This window comes from Taeniopygia guttata, chromosome 11, assembly GCF_048771995.1.
Source record: "Taeniopygia guttata chromosome 11, bTaeGut7.mat, whole genome shotgun sequence".
NCBI lineage: Eukaryota > Metazoa > Chordata > Aves > Passeriformes > Estrildidae > Taeniopygia > Taeniopygia guttata.
The window spans coordinates 6708159-6734268 of NC_133036.1; the positions used below are offsets into that span (position 1 = coordinate 6708159).

The 26110-nt window shown below is 43.7% G+C and overlaps 1 protein-coding gene across 2 annotated transcripts in view; it reads right to left on the reverse strand.

Moving 5' to 3' along the window:
* MAF (MAF bZIP transcription factor) overlaps positions 1 to 26110 on the reverse strand; it is a 196864-nt gene that overhangs the window by 11305 nt on the left and 159449 nt on the right. The gene's annotated exons all lie outside the window — the stretch shown is intronic.

The window sequence follows — 26110 nt, forward strand, 5'->3', positions numbered from 1 at the left end:
AACCCAACCCAAATAGAAAAAACATGTCTTGTCTTTCTTGTCTCCTATCCTAGAAGTTTTCTCCAGTCTGTGCTACACTGAGCAGATGCTGGTGTAGTGCAGTGTGTGAAAATCCATGGCCTGGGTTGAAGGCTTTGCAAGCTGAGGCAATGGTTACAGCCAAATTCCTTGTATTGTCTGGAGTTTAACTGGGGAGAAAAAGTGATTAACTCCTGTCACCTGTGCAACAGCCCTCACACACACATTATTTTTCCCTTTCACAGCCAGACAGAATTACTCTGGTATGACACAGCCAGGGTAGGACCGCAGAGCTCTGCACTGGAGCTTGGCATTGCTGGGTTCAGAAGAGGCACTAATTAAGTGATGCTGGGAGCTCTGCACTCCCCTGAAGGCCTGGGCCTTCTGCTCCATTTAGGCAAACATTAATAACCTATAATGAACCCCCTGTCATTCCTTATTGCTGAAATATTGTTCGCTTCCATGAGAATTCAGTACTTAGGGATATTGCCTGCCTTCCTTCAAAGAATGTCTTGTACTCCGCTCTCTATTTTAGTGTTGCAAGGTAGGAGCACTTTTAATGTTAGCATAGTTTTAGTTTTGCACTAGTATGAGGTAAGCTAACCCCTAACTTCACTGAGTTGTTTGGGTTCCTCTGGTTTTTATTTCTGGTTATTATTTATTGACACCTGTGCATTTCCCTGTCTAGAATTTCACTGTCATAATTTTCTCCAATGCAGAAAAAATTACTTGCTCCCTGATTCTTTCTTTCTTACTTTTTATTTCACTCTGTCATTTTCTGTTTCTATTTTTTTCTCTCTCCATTTTCTTTCTTTCACTCTCTGTTCTCCTCTTTGTCTCTCACTCTCCTGTGTTGAGATAGCCAGTATAAAAAAAGGCTTTTTCCAAATGGAAAAAAAAACCCCACCAAGCTGTAGAGTCCTCGCTTCTATTAGAAACACTTGTGAAAATAATGTTTCTTGCAATCTCAGTTTGGTTTCAGTGCAGGAGGGATGTGCAGGGAACATTAAAAAGGGAAAAGCAATTGAAAAGAAACAGACTCCATTTTAATATCCTAGATGTGCCTAAGTCATTGGCTTTCAAATATATTTTGGTGTAAAATTTGGCACATTTACAGCCGGTCAGATTTATTTATTTGACTGGCTTACATTTTTCCAGTTGATTTACCTGAGGCAATGTCTGTGTGAATTACTCCACAATGCATTGACTCCAGTGTTCATTAAAGGTAGTTAAGTGATCCTGTGTCTAATATTAAAGCAAACCCCATTAACCTTAACTAGTATCATATCAGCAAAACAAAAAGAACTGAATAAGGCAAAATAGATCGGGTATTTATAGTTCTTGGAAGAGATCCAGCAAATTCACATCAAGCTCCTAATAGTCCTAATAAGCACTTGCTAGTTATGCCCATGAAAAAGGGGGAGGCTGGGTTAGGGCTGTGTCTGGTGCAGGCTCAGGCCCTGCAGGGCTTTGGGAAGGGGAGGTGCTGGCAAATGCTGGAACATTTCCCACCCACACCCTGCAGGGCCTTGTCCAACCCTTTCCCCCCTGCTTTCCTTCCAAAGGCAAAGTTTCCCATTTTAATGGTGATTTTTTTGACCCTGTATTGGTGCCCTGTAGGTTCAAGTCCGTGAAGGTGAGAGAGCAAACTCCCTTGCTGGGGTTGAAGAGCCAGAAGCTTTTTGGGGAATGGAGGTGCCTTTTCAATCAGTGTCAGCTTCCACTGCTGCCCAGTGTTTTGCCCAGACAGTCACTGACTGCTGGGACCTCTGCTTGCCAAATCAGGTAGAGCTGAAACAGCAGAAACCCATGCAAAATCTTGACTTCTTTCATTTTTCCTTCCTGCTTTTTCTTTTGACATCTGGGAGACAAATCTCAGATATTCTCAGACCAGGTAGGGCTTCTTATTAGAGAAGTCTTTCCAGCAACCCTGCAATAATTTGACTTATATCAAGGTTGAATAACTCCTTGTCAGGTGTTAAGCTCGTGACCTTTCAAGCCAAACACACTTATACTAACCAGTTTACCATTGGAATGATCAATATCTTGTAAGTGAGAAAGTCTAGACAGATCTTATTTTGTCCTTTGGTATCACTTGTGGCTTTGGAATTGATCATTATATGTGGCTGGGGGAAAATTGCCTATACATTTCATGCTCTGTATTTATCTTGACAAGGTTCTCTAGGATTATATTTTCATAATCTGAATGGCAGTGGAACAGCTGCTCAGATGGTGCAAGCCCTTCTTATTGGGCTGAATTTAAGCTACGGTAATTACTCTTTCTCCTTATGTATTTCTTTTTTAAACAAGCGTGTACTATACATTAAAATGTATGGTTGGGGCGGCAGGGGGCATGCTGAGAAGCTTGGAAAATGCTGCTAAAGTGTATTTCCTTCCATACAGTAGCTGATGTGGGTTTGTATTTTATTCTAAATATAAGCCCATGTCTGAGCACGGGTGGGCTCTGAAGCAGGGTCCCAGCCTACGGAGGGAAAATGTTGTTTTATCAACACATCTTAGAGTCAAGATTCCCTGAGACTGGAGGCAGTTTAGGAAAGCTGGAATAGCCAATAGTAATACCCAGTAAATGCATGACTGACTGAAGCCTTCAACTGGTCCCCTTATAAAGAGAGGCCTGGGTGAAGCCCATGCCCAAGGAAGCAGCTGAGCCATCACCAGGGACCTGCACGGGCTTGGGGGGTGCCTGAGTGACACGGGGATGGAAGCACTGAAACAGAGCAGACAGAGGGGTGGCTGTTTGCTGGTGCCCTTTACTGTGGCATAGAGGAAATGGGGAAATAGAAAGGCATCTTGGACAGAAAGAATATACTGCTTTTCTCTTGAGTTTGGGGTGGTTTTTTTTTTTGGTTTTTTTTTTTTTTTTTTTTTTTTTTTTTTCTGTACAGTGCTAACTGTGTTATTTACTAGATGCCTTTTCTGGGCTGTGCTTTTTCTTCTCTCCCCCACCCCTGTTGCATTTGCAGAGTACTTTCCAAGGGGTGTTTTGTGAATTAGCTTCATGCTTTAAAAGAGAAGATTGCTCTGGCAGAGAACAGCATAGTTGTAAAAGTGTCAAGGTGTTATGAATGTCCTGATGATAGAGCCCAGTTGTTATCTGCTGGGTAGTGAGGGAGGATAGCTAATGATGTGCAGCATGTAAACCGTTTGTTGCTCTAATCCATCTGTGTGGAGAGGAGTGAAAAAGAGGGGCGAAATCCTGGGAAAATTACTTGGACAGCTGGAGATAAAGTGTGTACTGATGGAGTCATCCAGAGGTAGCTGTCAACATGAGCTGTGTTTGCATATAATCCAAGCGATGCACAATGATTCCTTTTGGTACCGTTTTTTTAATGGGGGTTCATGTGTCTGTGCACAGACCTTAATTACTAGCCAGTATCTCTTACCAACTGGGCTCCAGTTTTAAGTGAGGAATGTGATTTTAATCAATTCGTGCCTGGGTGGTGGAGAGAAGTACTACAAACAGACCAAAGCAAGACATATGGATCCCTTTGGAGGACCTGAATTAAATGAGAAGCAGTCATTTTATTAATTCTGCTGTGTTTTATAGACCTTTTATATGGAACATTACCCATACAACTTCACTAGCTAATTAAAAAGGGCTCTTATCAATTTGCTGGGCAGTTGCTTATGCAGGGGGGAGAAAAATAAAAAAGAGAGGAAGAAATAATATTTTTTTTTTTGAGTCCCAGAAAATCATTAACCTTAAGGGGGTACAGAACAGATCACCAAATGCCTGGTGAGACTATCTGGACTGCTTATCTTCACTCTTCTGAAAGAACTGTTGCAAAAACTGAACATTACACAACATTTTGAGACTGATCTGCACCATGCCTGTTGTTCATAGGGAAACCTTACACAGGTCTGGTGCAGTGCCTGCAGATATGTGAGCACAGGATAAATTAGGGGCTTTGTACACTGGATTTCTATGATCCCTCCTGGCAAAGAAGGCAGCCTTTTCCTTGAGCTGATGTTAGCCTTTAACAGCAGCAGTTTGAGCAGCTTTGTGATGTTCTCAGCCAGGACTGAGGAGTGTGTGTGATGCTGGTGTAACGTGAAAGCTTTTTGCAAAGGGAGGAGAGAGAGAAGCAAGTGCAGAGGAGCCACCCTGGTCCTGACTGATGATCACATCAGCACGGAGCTGATGGCTTTAAAATGGACTTTGCCTTCTGCAGGCAGCCTGAGAGGAAGGGCAGGACACACAGGGGGAAGGTGATGGGAATGGGGAGTGCCCCTCTGAGTGCAGCCCTCTGTGCTGCTGCTGTGTGGGGTGGGACGAGGCTGAAGCAGTCCCAGCACCTGAACAGCAGCATCACAAAAATACAATCAGTCGGGATGGAGACAAGAAAAGTCTTCTAAACCCTCTGCACCTCTGTAAACCCTTTCTGTACGTGGCGTATTGGATTTTACAAGCACGGGGTCTGCTGGGAGCTGTCTGCCGAGCACACAGTTAGCAGTGATTGAACACCAGCGTTTTTAGCATTTTGACTTAAATCCAGTGTAAACTTGTAAGTGAACTGCTGGCCTGGGCTGGGTCTCTGGTGGACAGCAGTCAGCCGAGCATCACAGGCCGTGCAGCCACCGAGTGCCCGGACGGTGGCTGTGGGTCACAGCTCAAAGGAAGCCTGAAATTTCGCTTCAATGGATCCTGAATTACCTCTCATCCCAGGGAAAGCTTTATTTCTCTCCCTCTCTTTTCTCCCAGCATTGAGCTGGCATGGCTGGAGAAGAGAGGAGAAAGGCAGTCGGTACTGAGACTATCTCAAATGTACCTGGACTACAAACAAACCGGTATTTTCCTTCCAGCAAAGCTGTTCCTTTAATCTTTATGAGCAGGAGAAATTCATGCATTACAGAGGCACAAAAATGAGCAGGGGAAGGCGGGTGGGAATAGTTGCATTAGAATTAAGCCCTGTTTTTAATATGACACCTGTCAGACTTATTGTTAAAAATACGGAGAAAGGCTCCCTTCAGAAATAATAACATTGCAGCAAGGTTAGTTACACACTGTGAGCGCTGTCAACAGCCGCAATTAGAAACTGTTTACCACCGAGCCAAGTCGCTCGGCAGCGCCGGGGCTGTGCGGACTTTCGGCGGTGGAAAATCCTCCTGCCAGCCCAGCCCGCGGCCGGGACGGGGGATTGCTCCCCACAATCGCTTTGCCTTCCCAATGACACCATCACCGGCCAGGGATCAGCGCTGCTGTACAGCCCGAGGCCGGGACGGGGGATTGCTCCCCACAATCGCTTTGCCTTCCCAATGACACCATCACCGGACAGGGATCAGCGCTGCTGTACAGCAGCGGCCGGGGTCAGCGGGTTTAGGCTGCGGGGCAATTAAAGGGTCAATTTAGGGCGGGCTGGAGGTGGGGGTGAAGGGCAGGGGAGCGGGGATGTCTGGCAAGGAGAGACCCGATAAACAAGAGCCCTGCAGGGCGGTTCTTTCCATTAAAATCCATTCCCGGCCGTGGCAATGAAGCAACCCCGCGCTGCCCACCCGAGAAATCCCCTCCGTGCCGCTGCCAGCTGCGGGGCTGGCCAGGCACCGACACCGCTCAGACCCAGACCGCAGAATTAATTCCATTTATGCCCTCAGCCAGATTTCAAAGCGAGGCTCTGGAGACACGGGAGAAATTAATTTATTAAAAAGCAATAGCTTGATAATGCACATGATGATAGAATAAATGAATCTGTTCAATATCTTATAAAACAGTTGGCAATCACATAATAGAGCATTCATTGTCAATTTAGTAGCTTGTCTCATTATACTCTGCAAATAGTAGTAAAATGGTGTATTATTCATGAACCAACATGCTTTAATTACTTTTAGTGCACATTTATTTTTTCAAATGTAATATGAGTTAGATTCAGCCATAACTGTAACTCAGCTGATGAATCTTGAAGCAGTAACACAAACTGGAAGAGAAATTTTATGAGCACAGGAATCGGTTTCTGTGAAGTTTGTAGCATTTCCGTATGCTATGAAAGCAGTCCTAAAATGCCAGCCTCAGATACTGCCCCAAATTTGGATTGTAGCTGATAACACTTTAGTAAATACAAATTATTAATTGATAATGCAATCAGATGTAATTTCAAGTTTCATCATTTTCTAGGGTTGTTGGCTTTTTGTGATTATTTTATTTTTTGCTGACATAAAGCAAGCCCCTATATCTAATAGAGTTTATTTGTTGGCTTTACATAGAGAAATTGTCTTGTTAACACTCCCTCCCTTCTTGGCTTCTCACACACACTTTTCACCAGCTTAATTTGCTATGAAGGTCTCATACACATGCAGCCAAGGTCAGTGAAAGTCCACTGCTCATTTCAATTAAAATGTTTGCAAGGATTTATACATAATAAACTGATCTTGCCTATAATAATAGGTTTCCTTAAGTCAGTCTTGCTGCTACTAAGTATAATGTTGCAGCACACTGTTGATTTCTATGTACATAGAAAAAAGAGCACAGTAAAATAAGATGACTTGAAAATGCAATTAAAGTGTAAATCTTTTCACCCATTAACATTTAGGGTCCATTAGATTGCTTTGTCTTTTACAATATTAAATGCTAAAATGTTTTGCTTTTATTCTGTAACAGTATATTCTAGTTCTATTTATAATACAAATGTAATTTAGCTCCCAATAAATCTTGGCTTTAATTGGTTATTAAGTATGTGCTATTCTGTCATAAATTTAATCCACTGAATTTCTTTTTTTCCCCCCCTGGATTTGTATCCCCCCACCTCATCTCCCTGGATTTGTATTCTGGGGTTGGGAATAGGGTTTGGGGCCATCACCAACATTTAGCCCATGTGAGCATCTCCCCCAGGAATGTGGACTGGGGTCATTGCCCTCACTCTGAGCCCTCTGGAGGTGCTGTGGGCACTGAGGTGATCGAGTGCTCCAGGCTGGAGGCTGAGCTCTCTCAGGGGCCTCATGTGCCTCTGCCCAAAGAGAAATGCACTTGCAAGGTGTTTGCTCCCTCCTCAGGGACTCGAGGTGCTGGCTCTGGTGTGGGGTCTGACACTCCCAGGCACGAGATGGAGCTGTGGCCAGTGCTGGAGCTTTGGCCCTAATAAAGGTGTAGAAGGTGTGAATCCGGGCTGAATTTCACTCTTGCCCTTGATGTTATCTTCTGCCTTGAAAGGTGTCCAAGCTATGGCTGCACAATTATGACTCTTTTCCTCAGGCCTCAGTAAGCACAATTTAGACTAGTTTTTATTGGTCACTGAGGATGAGTTTCTAAGGTTTTTTAGATTCAAGAACTGGGGTAATAGCATTGTGAGGGCATGGCCCAGTTTCCTTTGTAATCCTGATTTCAGTTCCCACTAGTAACCTGAAGCCATGACTGTTTAATCCTTAATTCCTGCCACAATTAACATCTCATATTCAGGAGTACTTCTGTGTGATTTGGAAGGAAATCTGTCCCCAGCTAGGTCAGCCCTAGCTGGTCTCTTTACTAAGTGGGAAGGGATCCTTTTCAGCTCGAGTCAAACACAGTAACACCTCATTTAATGGTGCAATAGAGCAGAGAATCTGTTCACTCGAATGCAGGAGGAATCAACATCCTTGCAATTAGAGCTAGTGAGGAATGCAGGCACACAAACTCATAAGCTACTAATGAACTATTTGAGCAATTCTACAGGTATTTATATAAGGCTGAGACAGCATCCTCCGCTGAAGAGCTCCCCCCACCTCCCACGTATTCCCAAGGAAGCTTTAACTGAAGTGAAATTTCTTTGTGTAAATACAGGCAATGCAGAGTCCCATGCTGCCTCTGCACTCGTGGCTTTGGTTTGAGCTGGTGAACAAACAGGGCTGCTCTGCAGCCACTTTGTTACGTGTCAGAGCCCACAAAGGTCAGTCTGCTTCCCCTCACCAACATTTTCACACTTGTGAATGCATCATCACACCATGGTATATGAACCAGAGGACAGCTTTTTTTAATCCCTTTTCCAACACCTTTCCTTCTAGAACCGTCCTGCCTGGTTCACACTTATCCTGGATTTCCCACCTTCATTTGTACAAGTAAAAGCTGAGTCCTGTCCATTCCCCTGTTGGATAAACTCAAAGAGCACCTCAGCTGAGTCTGTCATCCCTTTCCATGGGTCATAGCTGGCAGTTTCCAGGGCAAACCCCTCCTCCCTAGAGCCAAAGCACATCAGGCAGTGTCCAGAGGTGGCTGAGGTACCCCTAAGCAGGAATCCCTAAGGCACCATTTCCCCTGGTCCTTCTTCAGCTCAGCAGAGCAAGAGGTGAGGACAAAGCTGTGTGCCACACCACCAACTCCCCCGATCTGGTGCCCAGATATTATTGGCAGCAACTCTCTGTGAGCTACTGCCTTCCTCTCATCTGTGCCTGCTCTGTACGAGGCTGGCAAACACCACCAAAAGTCAAAATAAAGATGGTGCCTGTTTGTTGAAGTACAAAAAGAGCTGAAGTGCCCAACAACAGCTAAAAATGCCATTGCACAGACTCAAGGTGCTCGCACTCAAGCCCTGAAGAGCCATTTGAAGGCACCAACCATGCTCATCCCAGAGCTCCTGCACCTCTGGAATGAGTGACAGGGAGAACTCAGCAGGGCTTAGAACGTTATATAAGTCATTACAAGAGCTTATTATTTCACTGTGTAAATTGCATATGGAGCACTTGAAACGGGCAGACTTTAACAAACAGAGAAAATAACTACAGCAATTTGTCTTCAAAATAAATCAGAGAGCAAAAAAAAAAAAACCATCCATGATGATCAATTGAACTGCACTTCAAACTTTTACTTGCAAATTGGTCAGTCAGTCAGCTAAATATTTGTTTTATGTCCATGAACAAGTAGAAATTACAAAAAAATGATAAAAAATCTTTTTTCTTCCAGAGCATGAGCCAGTCTTTGCCTCACTGGTCTTATTGGCTTAGTAATCCATATATTTACTGCACTTAGAATGAAATACAACAGTTCCATCTGAATAATCTGATTACATTTAATTTCCTTATTTTTAAATCAGTCCCCTGGTTTGGCACTTACAATAGTCAAATATTTTCTCAATGGCAGATCTGTTGTTCACATGGATACCCTTACTCCTGAATGTGAAGTTAATGGCATCTTCTGTATAGGTGTTCTAAGTTCCCGGTCACAGTCCATGAACATATGGCTATACATGTGCATATATATGTTTACATATATCTCTGTATCTCACACATATATAAAATAAAGACAGAAACTCCTGTACAACACCAACCATTTGAAGAATAAATTTTTTGGGTTGTTGATTGCCCTAAATTAAGAACCAATTTCTTTAGCTCTCTAGATTTTGGAAATATGAATGCCTCTGCAAAAGACAGTAGGTGAAATAAACAGGCAAAAACTCCACAATGTTAGAAACTGCCACGGTTGCTTTAAAATGTTGTCTGAACTTACAAGAATATCTTCCAGCCCTCCTTAAAATTAGTTCTTGGCTCCTGTTAACATTTGATATACTTTCCCTGATGACCCTGGATGCGTCTGGAGGTCAGTGCTCCAGAGTTCCTGGCTATCTTTATTGTCCCTAACGTGCTTTCACTCCAAGACTCTTCCTCCTTGCCAAGAAAAATATTTCTAGTTGTTGTATCTTCAGCAGTTCTCTCTATCAATGCATAACAGATGAATTTTCTGCTGAAAAGCAGGACCAAGGGCTTTTGCTGCCTGACCACGGGCTGGGTGTGTGTGCTGAAGCAACTACAGACCAGGAGGAAGAAAAAGGCTGCAGAGAACAGGAGAGCATCTTAAAGCTGTTCATGACAAGGGCTTGCAAGGTGTTTTAATAAAAGAACCATGCAGGTAAACATTTACACTTGAAAAACCTCTCACCCTGTGGGATACGGAGAGTGTTTGGATAGGTGAGCTTTTTGTTTGAGTTTTGCAGGCACTGCTGAGCCCCTTCCTCACCATTTCCCACCAGCAGCACGTCCTGAGCTCCAACAGAGCTTCTCTTGCACTTGTTCGCTGTTGAAATGTCACTCCTTGACACCTATGGCTGCAATCTCATTCAGCTGGGCTCTTTAAGGCCACAGTGCCACCTCTTCTCCCTGGGGAGGGGACTCTGTTTAACAGGGCAGACCCCAGGACACGCCACTGTCCACCATCTCTTTCCTTTCCTCCTCTTGTCACTGCCTCCAAAGCTGCCACTTACCTCTAAACCCCAGCATATGCCATCAATGACCCTCTCATATTCATTGATCTTCCTGAGCACATCAACCTGTCTCTCTAAATCTGCACTCTGATTTTTCAAGTAATAGAAAGAATCCCTCTGGATAACCACATAATCATCTCCTTTTGGCTCCTGGTCAGGCTCCCTCGCTCTTTCTTGCTCTCTCTCTTTTTCTGAATGAGGAAGGTGATAAAAACGCTGCCTTCCCATTTCAGTCTTCTGCAAGGCTTCCTGGGTGCCCCACCAGACTCTGCTTCCAGCCCTTTGAAGATGAATGAATAATATTCCTCTGTGTTTCTATTATCTGCAAACTACCAATTAAACAGAACCAGCAGCCAGAGATAAAAGTAGAGCCTTGGCAAAATCCACAGTAAAAAGGACACAAAAAGCTCAGGGTATTTTCACATGTGCAACTACTGGAAAGTTTGAGATGCAGAGTGGGAGGCAGGGGGCAATGCCAGGTATCACCATCCCTGTCAGGGCTCATATACCCATGGAATAACTCTGTAATTGCTGTGGGACTACAAGCTAATTATTATATAATTATATAATTATATGTAGCTATTTATATGAGGGGAAGAGATCAAATTTAGTACATTACCATAAATTCACAAATCAGGAGCTTTATTTTAAAATCTTTGACTGCGTGGCCTTTCATCTTTGAACTGTTTGGTAACTTCAAGCATCATTACCCCCTAATGTGTCAGAATGTACAATTAGTGTAACTACAATTACAAACAGCCTAATACATGTATTGTGTTTAATACAACAGGCCTGTGGATTTGTATGCTCTGAATAATAATGAAAGGTTTCATTATTGGTCTTTAAAAAATTATTTTAATATCCCGATACTGATGCAGCTAAATATCAAGCAGTGGAAATAAAACATGAAACTGTACAGCTGTTAGGCTAAAATGGGATGTTAACCATCCATCTTTGCTTTTTCCATTGCACCTATCAGAGTAGCATATAAGCGATATGATTTATTTATTTCATTTGGAGTTATGTAATAATAAAAAGACTCCTGCACAAGGCTCAGTAATCCCTGCCACGCCCTTAATGGAGCGGTGTGATCCCAGCCACATTAATCCAATCCTTTCTGCAGGAATTCAGCCAAGGAGTCACCTCCCAGGATGCCTTCCCCCCTCTTGGCAGAGCAGGGAGCCCTCTCCAAACCAGATGCCTTTTGCAGCAGGGCTGGGAGATGCTCAAGAGTGGGATATTTCTGCTCCAGAGCAGTTCCCACCCTTGGAGGGGGCTGCTGACAGACCCAGCAATAGGGCACTGCAGCTCAACTCAGCAAAGGGCTCATGGATGATCCAGATTTCAGATCCAGCCTGCAGATCTCAAAGGAGTGGGGTGCAGGACTGCAAACCCTCAGCTGACACTGCAGAGCAAAGTGCTTCAGCCTGTGCTCAACCACGGGCATGAGAGGGTTGCACTGATGGGGGCTGTTCCTGTGCTGAGCAGGTGGGAAGATGCTTCTCCAGGCTACTGCCACAGTATTCATCATGGTCTTACACTGAATTTGGTGGATAAGTGGATGCCTTTATTTTTATCTTTTAGTCTAGATATAAAATTATCATTAACTCCTTTTTTCTCTTTCATTTTGGTGGGTTGTTTGTTTGTTTGTTTGTTTTTGCTTTTGTTTTCTTTTTGTCTTTGGTATTTTGCTGTTTGTCACAGCCAACAAGAAAACTCTACAGATTTCAAGTGAAATGAAATGGAAATAGCATCTATCTACAAAAATCAATTTAGAAACCACCTATATATATTTGGGTTCAGACAATGAGTATTTCCAAAGCCACACCTTCTGAAACTAATTGAGTGTAAAAAGAAGAAAACAAAAATAATACCTGGATATGGGCTATCATCCATCAATCAGGAAAACTCACTCAGACTCAGATACGTGAGCCAGAATGAACTTCAGATGGAAATGGATAGGAGACAGGCTATGTTGTCTGATTTGCTTGGGTTACTTCATTATTAATCTCTGCTTCCATTTATTTTAATGATCATAGCCAAGAAAATTTCATTTATGAAGACCACTTTTCTTTTTTTAAGGGCTACTTTACAAGTGGTTGGCTGCGCTTTATTTTGTCACAAGTGCCAAGGGCAGCGCTGCTTTCCTTAAAACTGCTCCAATTATATCAAAAATGTGTTGGTGCCTTGACCTGGAGAGAGGTTGGACCTTGGCCCCACAGTGTTTGCATTCAGGAGCCCAGCGCAGGGTCCCTGACCACACACTCCTCCCCCAAGGGGTTTCTCTCTAGCAGAAAGTGAAAAACTCTGAGATGGAGAAGGGAAAAGTTAAAAAACCCAGTCTATTAGAAAAGATGCTAATGGGTCTGCTTGTCTGGGATAGAGGATGAGAGAGATTTTCTCCAAACTTGCTTTGTCTCTGCCCTTGCTGCTCCTCCAGCACAGCCACCACCTTCTCCTGCTCTCCTGTCCTGTCCCCCCCCAAAACAAAACCCAGGCAGCCACGTGGGTTTTCCTAAATGAGATACACCTAATTAGGAGCTAGTTGTATACTTGCTGATCACACAGTTTTCAGCTCTTTGTTTATAACCCAGCATATGCATCCACAGAGCATTTTTATAAGTAAATGTACACATTTCATTAAAAGTACTTTCTTTGCTGCTTCCATAGCTTTGTTCTATAAAAGAGTCTTGTAGGAGAGTTGTTTATTCCCTCAGCCCAAAGGAAAAGGAAAAAAAAATCTCTTCCATTATGATATTAATGCAATTTCAACTAATTAATGAAAGATTTTCCAGAGCTGTATTTATAAATCAAACCTGGTGATGAAGTCCTCATCCCCGCCAGCTCACCTGGGTCCTGTGGTTCTCATTTTGCAGTCACACAAGCTGAATGTCCACAGAAAGGCAAGGTAAACTGCTCAGAGTCACGCCATAATTCACTAGCATGACCAGGATTAGATCCCTGGAGTTTTTGTCCCAGTCTCTTACTTCAAATGCCAGAAATACTTCACTACAGCAGCAATATTTTGAGGTCTTGCAGGGCTCTGATGCATGCAGATATCTCTGTTCAACTGCAGCTCTGAGTGTTCTCAGAGTCTGCAAAAATGGGAATACATAAACATTGCTAATGCCTCTCTGAGAGGTGGGGGGTACTGGCACTTTGTTATACCTGCCTTCAAATTTGGTAGCTCAAGTTTAGAAGTTCAGAATCTTCTTTTTCTCTAACCTGGCAGATCCTTCTACTTTCCACAACTGTAAAATCTGCTGAAGCACCATCTAACAAATCCACAACACGTCCAGAAAAAAAGACCAGACACATGCAGGGTACAATGCAATGGTCTGAATAAAGGTGGTTTAAAGGAGACAGGTGACAGTCCCCATGCTGCCACTGTGATGGCTGGAGGCACCAAACCTCCTCTTGTGAGCTCTCGTTCACCCAAGGCATCAAAATAATAAATAGAGCAGGTTATGTTTCTCCCCAGGACCTTGTACTCAGGGTGCTCTGCAACCAGAGCAAAAGAAAGGGGAAAATGTTGTCAACTCAGTGCAAGCTGGGTTAAGAAAAGGAAATAGCAGCAACTTACACTTCTGTACAGTTTTATAATCTATGGTTATAAAATTCAGGGTAAAATGATGCTTGTAGAGACAGAAGTGTGAGTTTCTTTAAACAGCAAAATCTGGAGAAAGTGCATCAGTGCAATTCATCCATTATGTGGATGTGCTGCTCCTCCCTTCCAGGACAGCTCGGGCAGGATTTGGGCAGCTGTGGGAGCTCCTGCTGAGGAAACTCCTGGAGCCCATGTGGTCACTAAAGCCCTCCTGGTGGGGACAGCCATGCCTGATCTGGGTAGGGGAGGAAAAAAATCTTGGTTCTGGGAACAGTTGCAGCACAGAGGGAATTATGGGCAGGACTCATCAGCAATGGGAATTTTCTGCCTTTGGGGATGGAGGGCTCCTCTCATTGTGCCGGGATGAAAAGGGAGGAGCAGATTTTAGGCTGGCTATTGAAAGGCATAAAACAGCTCTTGCAGGGAAAAGCAGGAAGGAGAGGTAGTCCCACAGTAATGGATCACTGCATGCAGGGCAAAGGAGAGGGCCAATATATGGGTGAAACAGCTAAAGGTGAAGAATAAATGCAATTTATCACATACTTCAGCCATTAGTTTTTCAGCTGATCAGGTGGCTGTTATACCTATGTGTCTACATGTCTGCATGGATAAAGGAGGTGCTGAAGGTTTGGCCAAATTCTAAATTATAAAAAAAATCAAGACTTGGTAACATTTCCATTATGTTAGATATAAACAGTTTGTTGAATCATTTAGTTACTTTACTGACTGGTCTTTTTTTCTTCTTTTGTATTACTTACCATGCCCCCCCCCCTTTTGTTTTTGTTTTTGTTTTTGTTTTCCTGGGTGTATTATGGGTTTGGCAAAGCCTTGCAACAGAACCCTCATCCAAGAATATCAACAGCCTGCCTAGCATACCTCACATACACTACAGAGAGTCTTACAACACAAGATTTACAAGCTCCCAGAAAGAGAAGCTCATTTAAGAACAGGCCATTGCACACAAACATCAGGAAAAGCTGGTGGAAGAGGAGAAATAGATTGTTTTAAGTATTGCTAAGCGCCATCCATGATTATGAAGGAAGTGCCTACAAATCGGCAGCTGCAATTGCAGCTCCACCATTTGGTGCTCAGTTTTGTAGATTTTAACAGAGCGTTAAGAATCATTGTGTAATTGAACACCTCATTCAGTTCATTAGCTGATGGCTGTGCAGCACTGTCAATGTGCAAAGTGCAAGGCAGGTGCTAAGTCTTGTAATTATTTGTTTTCTCAGCATTTAAGCCGTTTTGATTCCTGAGCACTGAAGATGGAAGCAGTTTGCTTTGCATGGGGATGTCAAGCACAGATATGACCACAAGAGGAGGACCACGTGTGGCCAGACTGTCATTCCTCACTTGCTGGCCAATGTGGTTGGGGCGCTTTGCCCTCCTCTAAGAAAAAGGACTGCAACTCTTGCCTGGTACTGCTTATCCACATCTCCTCCTGACAGTTTTTTAGTTGGAAATCCAACTAGATTTTGCACTCCCCAGCCCACAGATGTGTCTCCTGTGGTAGGAGCTCATGTTTATTGCAGCAGGACATTCCTGGACCTCTCCCACTGAGTGCTTTGCTGGCTGAGACCTTGAGGAAGCTCAGAGCAGGAGGAGAAGTCAAGGTGGGCCAAATGGTAGGAGGATGCTGGGTGCAGGAGAAAAGTTTATCCAGCCTGGGCTGAAGCCTGTCCTGTGAGCAGCTGAGCCTCTCGTTGAACACAGAGAAAGTCACGTTTCCCTCGTGGAAACACCACTGCTGCTCTTGTCCTGTCGTTCATTTCCCACATACACCTGCAAGTGCAGTGGGAAGATGTGAAATCTCTGCCCTGCTCTTCTTCAGGTCTGCTTGGTACAGATCAGAGCTTCAAAGGCTTCAGCTGTAGGAAGCTGATGTTTGAGTCATTCTTGAGGCTCTGATTGTCAAAGTTGGAAAGTCCTCTCCGTCCTGCCCCCACTGCATGGCTGGTGCTCACCCAACACCTCAGAACACCTCAGATCAGTGCCAGGTCAGCCTGGTGCTGATGGTGTTACCTGGTGACCACTCACCTTTGCAGGGACCATCCAAAATATGCAGATCTTGGAGTTTTCCTCTATGTATTTTTTTGAACTTAGACACTGACCCACAGAGTGCTAATTAGCTAGATTCAAAACCAAGCTTAAAAAATTATAATGAGTTTACTGATTATCAGGTATGAAAATAAGGTCAGTCAAAAACATATCAGTACTTTAATTAAGCTTCACTGAGCGAGATGGAATGACTATTAATTACTCCTGTTTTTGCTAAACTTCCCTTCTGTGGCCTGTTACTTCAAGGCAGGGACTGTCCTCGTTTGTCACACTTCCGCTCATGTAAATTGCCTGAGCGAGACAAGCACTTGCTCACCTAAAAATCTCTGCAGGACGCAGCAAAGGCAGTATAGATGATATGTTCCTAGTGCCTATCAACAGACCTACTTCTTATTTTAGGCAAACTATTGTCAGTCAGTAGCGTGTCTTTGGTTTATTTGCATACACAGTCTCTTGTTCCACGTGGCTTATTTGTATTTTTGTCCAGGCTGCAACTGGCATTATCCAATTGATATTTGGGCAGGCAAATTTAAGACCAGGGGAACTGCAAGAGGTCATCCAATCTGGCTCTGGATTTTTGACTGGCCATGTGCAAGTCCCTGGGAGGATATGGAAGGAGGAGCGACAAGGAACAGTGCTTTTCCTCAAAAGAATTGGCATCACTGCATCTAACATCCTGAATTCATTTCATCTGTTCATTTTTTGACTTCTATATACTTTTGACTTTCATGATTGCCCGTGCCAGGACACAGGTTAAAATTATTTGTTCCTCTCCCTTTTTTTTTTTTTTTTTTTTTTTTTTTTTCAACAGGAACCCAACATATACATCAGGAATAAACTAAATGAGTTTAGGGGTTTTGTTTTGTTTTGCTTTCAGATCCTCTCCTAATAACTCTGTAAGTCCAGTGGAACTGGATTTTCCTCTAAGCTTAGAGGAAGGGGCAGGACAAGAGGGAATGGATTGAAACTGGAAGAGAGCAGTTTTAGGTTAGATATTAAAAAAAATTATTTATTGTGAAGGTGGGGAGACCCTGGCACAGGTTGTCCAGGGAAGCTGTGGCTGTCACATTTCTGGAAGTGTTCAAGGCCAGGCTGGATGAGTAACCTGGTCTAGTGAAAGGTGCATATATGAAAGTAGCCTATGGTTGGGGGGTTGGAATGAGATGATCTTTAAGGTCCCTTCTAACTCAAACTATTCTATGATCCTGTGAAAAGGAGAGCTCCTGGAGAACCAAGCTCTCTGCCCAGCATTTCCACTGCACCATCCCTGGCTATTTCTAAGTGTCTGACATTTGTCCTGCCTTCTGGTGAGAGTGTCCTTCATGACGACACACCAGAAATTTGTCATTTACCACACTGGCAAAACCCCCGTATTTTGATGGTGCTGTGGCTGTTTTCCTTCTCTGTGTGGTCATTCTCAAGAGACAATGCCCCTGTGGAGGGTGGACCCAGCCAAGGCCAGCTCCCCGGCCCTGGGGACACGAGGCAGGAGTTCACCAGGGACACCCTGCCCTTTGCCACCTGCAAAGGGCACCTAAGCTCTGAGAAATGACAGAGATGTCTCAAGCTGGGCACCAAAAGTAAATGGAAACTTTTGACCTTCACTGCTCTGTGCCTCATTTCCTCATCTCTACAGGCTTCCTCCTCTTGCAGAGTGTGAAATGTGTTCAGTAGTGACTGTGGAGCCCATTAGTGATGGGGAGAGGGCAGAGCAGAAAAGGAAACACATCATGGATGGAGCATTGCAGCATCTGAAGCCTTTCTATGTCAGCTCTGTGCCTACTTGTTGAGGGATAAGGATGAAAAAAAAAATTGAGTGGCTACATGTGCCCTGCATGAAATACAGAACCTGTGACTGGTGATGATGCAAACACTGACTGACCCACACAGGAAAGACAATTTACAGTCCTGCAAGAAAACAAAGCTGAGGAATTTAAGCCCCTCAGTTTTCAACACTGGTGTTCTTTTTGAAACATTTGTGTTTGGGTTTTTATCAGTTCACAAGCTCTATCATACATATATCCTCCAGACAGAAGACTTTGGCTTTGCAGTTCCTGCATGCAATCCACAAAGTTTTCACAATCTGTAGCATTCTTTTGGGTTTTTTTTTTTTTGTTGGTTTTTTTTTGAAAATAAGGTAGAGTACATTCTTTATAGGATGGGAGAGCCCATCCTTTGGTAACTCAACTCAAATGGCTAGAGTGGCATGGGAGAGTGGCTTCTTTATTAAAAACCTTCTTGTTTTTATTGTGAGCTTGCCTACCTTCCCTTTGTCAGCTAAACCAAAGGCTATTAGATCTCCTGGCAGCTGTAATAGGTGAGCATGCACAGGGTAACCTTTCCAAAAGATGGGACTGAGCCTATGAAGTGTTAAGTGCCTTCAAGGTCCACTAAAATCAATGGGATTGAAGAATGCCATACCCTTGAAGGGCTGAGCCCCAAGGGATGGCTTCTTCTGGGATGCACTGATTCTGAAGACAGGCAAAATAAAATATTTAAAGCAGCCTGACAGGCACAGGCTAAATTCTTTTCCTTTTGTGCTGAAACATAATTTTTTTAATATGCCCTGAGCATGCTGTGAAAGCAATCTTTCTACATGTTTCCTTAGCGGGGAGTGTTTGCTCTCTGTGCTCATCAGTCGCAAAATCTGTGACTGATATGGCCCCAAAGCATCAGGAAAGTTTAAGTTCTACAATGCAGCATTTTTTAAAATAAGACATAATTGTTTGTGGAAGAAGTGTCTATCGAGTACCTAAGCTGGGAAAGGGTTACTGCAGGGACATACATCAGCAGCATGTACTTCACATTCTTAGTCCATTGGTTTCTACAGCAGTTCTTGTTCACAGTAATGTGAGGCAGTTAATATGGGATCTGAACACCACTGGACTGATAAGCCTTCATACTGACTTGCAAAAGTAATTTTCAGTAATCTTTGAGGGGAAAAAATGCATTTAGTGGGGAAAAAAAAGGAAAAAAAGGCTAAGCCATTCGTGCATCCTATTTTATTGAGTATGCAAGTAATAGACTATGCAGAAATTGAACTTTTGATCCATTAGGCTGTGCACAGGGACAAACCACTGCTGAGTTACTGTCAGAAAGTTACGCTTCCAAATAGAAAAGTTTCACAGTATTCTTCCAGAATCTTGTTTGAAAATGAGATGCCAATATTACTGTTAAAATTCCAAATTCCATCAGAAAGGATTGGAACAATGCTCCCAATCCAAGGTTTTGCTTTCATGTATCACACTCCCACTCCTGCAATTAGTCATTCCCAAACCAACTTTTTTGGGGGGCTGGTTTTTTTGCACCCCTACCACTGTGCAAGGCAGCGGTAACATCCTTTCCTAAAGGTTTGATGAACACAACTATCTGTGTCTGTTTTGCTCCAATGACTGCTTCATACCCTGAGCCAAGCCAGGCAAAATAGATAACCTCCAAACCATTTTAATTTTCTTGACACAAAGATGGTTCAATTCCCAGCCAGGACTAATCACCATATATTTCCCCTAAATCCCCAGCCATCACGAGTCCAGTACAACCATGTGTGAGTATTTGTGGCTGTTAATTGCCACAGCCTTTCACCAAACAAGAGTTTCTCAGACTTGGATGAGTACCATGGTAAGAACTTTCCTTTTGCTAGAGGAAACACCATCAAAAGAGACAGGAGGGAACCTCATTGGTTCTGTGTGTGTGCTGAAATCAGGGCTTTCAGAGACCTTCAGCTGCATTTCCCAAAGCATCACAGGCGCAGAGGGACAGATTGATGAGGTTAATTGCACATCTCAACACCCAGCTGGTAGGTAGCTACCACCCAATATACTCTCCACACCCAAGCTGATGGAGAGGAGGAGAGCAAGATCCCTGAGGAAGGAGCTGAAAGAAAACGTTGATAAGGGGCCAAAATGATCTTGCTGTGTTGAAGAAGGCTGGGAGCTTCTGTATTTGAAATGACAGTGGCCCCTGCAGAGCCACAGTTCCTCCCAGGGCAGTGCCCATCCCCAGCAGACCCTCAGGTGATTTCACACCAACCTCGCTGCTCCAAAAGCAGCCACGAGGCTCTTTTATGTCCCACAGCCATGAGCCCATGGGAGGAGAGTGCTGGTGCAAAGTCCTCACCACCCTGCACCTCACCTGCCACCCACCCCTGCACAGGATTCCCCCTCTTCAGCTCCTCCCCACTCAGGAGAAGGAGGTTTGGAACCTCATCCCTGAGCTGTGGCTGCAGCCCCAGGGCACTGAGGACTCTTTGTTATTATTTTTGGCATTTGTGTCTGAACACTTCAGGCTCGTGAGCCCAGTAGTGCAACTGTAATAACAGCAATGCCTGAATCTCTTTAAAACTTGTCAGGGGGCAGGAGTTGGGGAGGATGGCAGGGAAGGAGTGGTTGGCAGGACTGGAAGGGGTTTGGGCAGGAAGGAGGCTGTGCTGGTAAATGCCAAGGGCTAGTGCAGGAGCATCCTGGAGGGACCATGGCTCTTGACCAGAGAATTACATTCCAAGCCATGGGCCACAGCTGCAGGGATTGCACCCACTGTGGCAAGCACCGACCTGAATGGATCTGAAACACACAGAAAACCCTGGCTTTGCATACTTGAAATAAGTCATTATTCAGGCTTTCCAGCTCCCAGTCTCTCAGAATTCTGCTCAACGAGAAACCTTTGCATTAATCCCCCTCCTCCATCATTATGCAATATTGCTTAGGGTAAGGGAAGTTTCCTTGCTCTTTTCTAAATATAAATTTCTGTGGTAAGAAAATTAGAGAAATGACACGGCCGACCTTCCTTAATGTGAAGAGCTTCTTTGGGGAAGCACACAAGTCATCTGCTGCTGCAGCCTCTTATCACTTAGTGGTAGGTGATTTCAAAATGCCTCTCTTACCCAGAGTCACATTGGGTTTAAATTGAGCTAGACAGGGGAGCCACAAAAAGGACTTGTGGGCATCTGGGCTGCTAAAAGCATGGGGCCTGGCACTGGAGCCCTGTTAGTTAAAACAGCAATTTGTCATGGAAAAAGGAGTGGAGCAGCCTGCAATGCCAATGTCATGTGTGGTTTTCCAAGCACGAGGCTTTGTGATGAAGATGAAGAAAACACTCAGTGATCATTTTAAACTCAGCAGCCACTCCCGGTACAGCAGGAGTTAATGCAGTGTCAGACTTTCCATTAATGCCTCTGTTTTTGCAGGGGCTGTGAAAATATGCTTGAGGCAAAAACTTGTGATTCAGCAGCTCAGCTGAAGAGTTAACTTTTCTTTTTCTACGCATCCATTTTCAGAGTAGCGATTTATAATAATATTCATTCAGATCTATAAATGGTTCTGCTGTGGTGGTAGAGGGAGCTGAGGAGGGAGCTGTGCAAAGCCTTGTGCCCAGCTGCCTGGCATTTCTGTCAGAGAGAGGCCAGGCAAGCGGTTTGGGGTCTTCACATGGCTGGTGTGAGGAGAACTAAGCATCCTCAGGGCCAGGGACACTGTTACCTAGGGGAAAAGAAGCCAAACATGGGCTTCTTTTCTGCTTAAATGGCATCCTAAAAAAGGATAAAAAGGATAAAATAATAAAAACCTTCACGAGGAGTCAAGGCATGCTGTTTTTTTGCTCACCTGCCTATATCCAATGCCTGCTGTCCTCATACATATAGGAGAGGGACAAAAGATGGCTAAAATAATTTCCCCATCAGATTTCTCTCCTGGTTTGCACTGCCTGTTTTTTCTGCAGTTGCCATTCCTAACTCTAAGAGGGAACCCTTCAGGCAGAGCCATATCAAAACCCTCCATAATAAACCTCCGGAGGTAAATGGGGAGTATTGAAATGTGAGATCACACAAAGGAGCAGCTCTTGGCCTTGCAATGTCCAGTTAACAGAAGATCAGTCATCCCTGCCATCCTGAGTATAAGAAGTTGAGACCCCCATATTTCAGGTGGGACAGCTGGGCATGGGGCTTGTCACTCCTCCTGGTACCCCTGGACTATGGAGCCACTGCTGGGTGAAGCTGTCTCTGATGTCTGGCAAATCCATGACTCTCTGTACAGCCCATCTGGGCCACAGGTAGCCCAGGACACCTCAAGCAGCTTGGCACTGCTTAATATAGTTTCCTCTGTAAGATCATACTGTTTTTTATAACAGCTCCACTAATTACTGCAGCCAAGTGCCAGCAACCAGACAGATTTACAAGGACACAGTATTGCCACTCTCCTCCCTTGTCCATGTCTTAGAAGTTGAATCTTATGTCCTTTCCCTAAATAGCACCTTAGTCCATGTTGTCCCACATTATCTGGGGTTATTTTCCCTCAAAATATTTTCCATACAAACTAAAATACAGTTATTTCTACCCATTTTCAGAAAAGGTTTCCTTTCTTCTTTGCTCTCTCAAGAAAATAGGCTCCTAGCAGGTATTTATCATGATAGCTAAATTAGCTGGTACCCATAATACTTGCAGCACAGAAAATCACTTCATCAGCTCTACAATTTGAGCTTACTGGAGAAGACTTTTAAGAAAGAATGAGAATGAAGCCTAGAATAAACATTTCTTTCCCCTTGTCCCTTCGAGGCACCAAAGTTCAAGGTGTTTTTTCCTTTCCTTGTATACCTGGAAATCTGTGATGGTGGTTAATTGAGTGCTAAAAGCCCATGCCACTGCAGTTTCACTAAGATGCTACACGATTTTTTTTTCTTCTAAACTGCTGCCAGGCAAAACAGGACAGAAGCAACTGTACTTTGGTGATGGGAAAGAGAATTCTGTACTGAAAGGAGCAGCACTGATAGGAAAGTGGAGCGTGATCACAGAGTCAGACTCCCGTGTGTAGCATCTGCATGCCAAAATTATTCAGCAAGGGCTGAGGAAGACCCTCAAGGGTCATCATAAAGACCCACCCTGCAAGGTCATCATAAAGAGGTGTGTGCTGGCTTTCTTGGGTGAGCATTACCAGGAGGAGCAGCTGGCAGGTGCCTCTGTAGCTCCTCAGATTTTGCCTTTGGAGGAGAAGACATGCAGCCCTCAGCAGCTGCTCAGACCCACTCTGCAGCCCCAAAATGTCAGGCAGAAAGGCAACTTCCATGAAACCACATTGATCACCAATACCAGGTCAGGCTCTCCCTGAATGCCTGTCCAGGATGTGAGCCAGTAAGGGCTGAAGCTCCTGAGATATAAATAAATAAAACAAAAAAAGGACAATGAATACTCTCAGAAATGGTGGAAGTGGCAGCTGCATGGGTGAATATGGCCAACACACAGATGTCTATCCATGGCAAACCTCTCAGTGAAGCCAGCAGTGGAAAACTTAAATTCTGAAGTTATCCCTCTGGTTTAAAGACAAAAATACATAAGTAGTGGAGAACACTCTCTGTGGAAGTCCCTTGCAAAATAGTGTTTGGTTTCCTTGAGAAGATGAATTTACTTGCAGCTTAAAAATATTTGTTAGGATGAAAGTTGTTTCTATTTGTAAGATTCTTTTTGCTGCCCTCTTCTATAAAACCAACATGGATACAAATTCAAATGTTCCCATGCATGCACTGGGCATGGTCAGTTATAGGTCAAGATGGCAGGCATTAGTAAAATAATGATTAATTAACAAATAATTAAAATATTTTCAAAACATTTTCTCTCTTCAATTTTTAATCTGCTTTTCATAAAAATAAGTCAGTAGTTGAATGCTGTAAAAATGATTTTTTTTCTTCAAAGATCTCTGATTACCTGCTTTGTGTTTTTCCAGCAGGTTGATGTAAGTGACTCTGGCTCTAGAAGACAGCAAAGCCTTTGATCATTTCAGCTCCTTCATTATTACCTGAGGGAGCCATCAGGAACTTTCTCTCCTATCCAAAAATTATCCAGCCTATCCTCTTGGATTTCTTTATTCAGTGAATTAGTTTTCAGAATTATTCATATTTACTAAGAAGAATCACTGGCACTGCATAGTTAGGTTTCCCCTGAGCTATGTCAGCTCACAACACTGCAAGGTGTTCAAATGTTCATCTCCTGCTGTGTTACACATCAGAGATGAAAGGCCCTGCTGCCCCTTGCACTTGGAGAGAATCAGGCAACAACCCAAACTGGTGAACTTCAGTTCCTTGGGTGATAGTCAAGCATGGCCAGATAAGATATTTGGCTCATCATGGGGAGACCTTACCTAAAGGGTGTTATAAAAACTGAGGAAGAGTGACTTTTTACATGGGCAGAAAGTGAAAGGGTAAGGGAAAATTGCTATAAACTAGTAGAGGAAAAGTTTAGATTAGATTTTAGGGTGAAATTCTTCCCTGTGAGGATGGTGAGGCACAGGCACATGTTGGCCAGAGAAGCTGTGTATGCCCCATCGCTGGAAGTGTCTAAGGCCAGGTTGGACAGGGGAGCAACCTGGTCTCATGGATGACATCCCTGGTCATGGCAGGGTACTTGGAACTAAGTGATCTTTAGGGTTCCTTCCATCCCAAGCCTTTCTATCATTCTATGCCTCTGTGATTATTGGATGTTCTATTGCCCATAAACGGATCCATACAGCCCATAAATGATGGTCAGGTATTTCCATGTTCTTATTTCAAGAAAGAAGACACAAAGTGTGAAGTCCTCAGCTTCAGTTTAAGGTTTGGAGGCCATTGAGTTCTTGCCATCCATCTGTGCATTCCCAGACTCTACGCTGCAGCTTCGCACTCATCCACCCCTTCCGACTGCCAGGAGGCACATGCTGCCCCTTCAGTGTGCTTCATTTAGCTGCCAAGGCCTGGAGGCTTTCCACCAAAACCTTTCTCCTCTAAAATCCATGTTGTCTCACTAGCTCACATCAAAACTGTGCTACTTCCCAGGTGGGCTGGTTGTACCAACACTTGTCTCTACCTGGCCTGCTGCTCTAACATGCAGACCTCTTCTCTTGAGTACCTGGGTTCAAAAGTCACTTTCAGCAGGGTGACACAGGAGACTTGTGTTTGTTTCCTAACCCTAACAGACATCCTGTTTGCCCTTGGGTCATGCAGCCACTCTCAGCTTCCTCCTGTTTACAACAGCATAATACACAATTTGTTCCACTTTCCCGCTGTGTTTCAACCTCTCTGTCTCTCCTGGATATCCTTCTCTCAAGTCACCTCTCTCCTTTGTAACCTGACTTCCATGCACCCAACAAACTGCAAGGATTTGGGCTTCCTGAAGCTCCTGAGATATAAATAAATAAAACAAAAAAAGGACAATGAGTTGGTTTGTGCCTAAGCAAAGGCAGTTTTGCTTCTCAGCAGGTTTGTGTGAGCTGTTTCTGGTTTCAGTTCACATAGGTTATTTCACCTTCTGAGTTTCTCTTTGACATTCAGGTTTCTGCCTTTTTTTTCCACCTGAAGCCAAAGGAAAAAAAAAAAAAGGCACTAGATTTGATTAAAAGCCACACCAATTTTTTTAAAAAGTAAAAATCTTTTAATTTTAGAATGGGAACTTTTCTAACTTGGCAGTTTCTTGTTCATCCGATACTCCATATCCTGATGCTGGGCTACTCCTACTAAAAGCAGTTATGCTCAGAGCACAAGGATGTTAGTGCATGTGCCTGCCTGTCATCAACCATCTTGGCTCATGACTAAAACCAGAACATGAACAAAAATAGAAGCACCAAAATTCATCCTCAAAATGAAACAATTACAGGGGACAGTTCATAACTTCATGCTGAGGTTCCTCTAGGCCTTCCGTGGGATAGATTTCATTATCCTGGTAAACAGGGAGCTGACATCAGTACAGACAGTACATTCACGTTTGGCACAACCACTACCTTTGGTGGGGTTTCATTTTATTTTGATTTTTTACCAATGTTTAATGCAGCTTCTATTGCTCTGCGCATAGTTAAGTGTAGGTACAAATTGCAAGAATAATTAATTGCTCATTAATGAGTTGTTGCAGAGAGTTGGACTCTAAATGCCGATCAGTTTCTCAGAAAGAGTGCCAAATTATATCTACACTGCCTACCTGCTTCTCCCTGATTTCTGTTTAACATGTGATGGGAAGAATTTGGCTTTAATGTTAATGAATGCTTTCAATTAGAACTCACAACATACATTAAGCCTCGGTCCTTTCAATCTCATGATGAGCCCATACATAAAATTTGCTGATTCTACAGCTGGTGAGAACAACCTGCACAAACTAAATTTCCTTTTATTTTCCAGCCTAAAATACACTTGTTACCAGAACTGAGTCTGCTAAACCTTCACATCTACATGGCCACTGCGTTTGTCTGTCGTTTTCCGATCAATAGAGCAACAAAACAGCAACCCAAGGCCCCAGCGAGCAGCG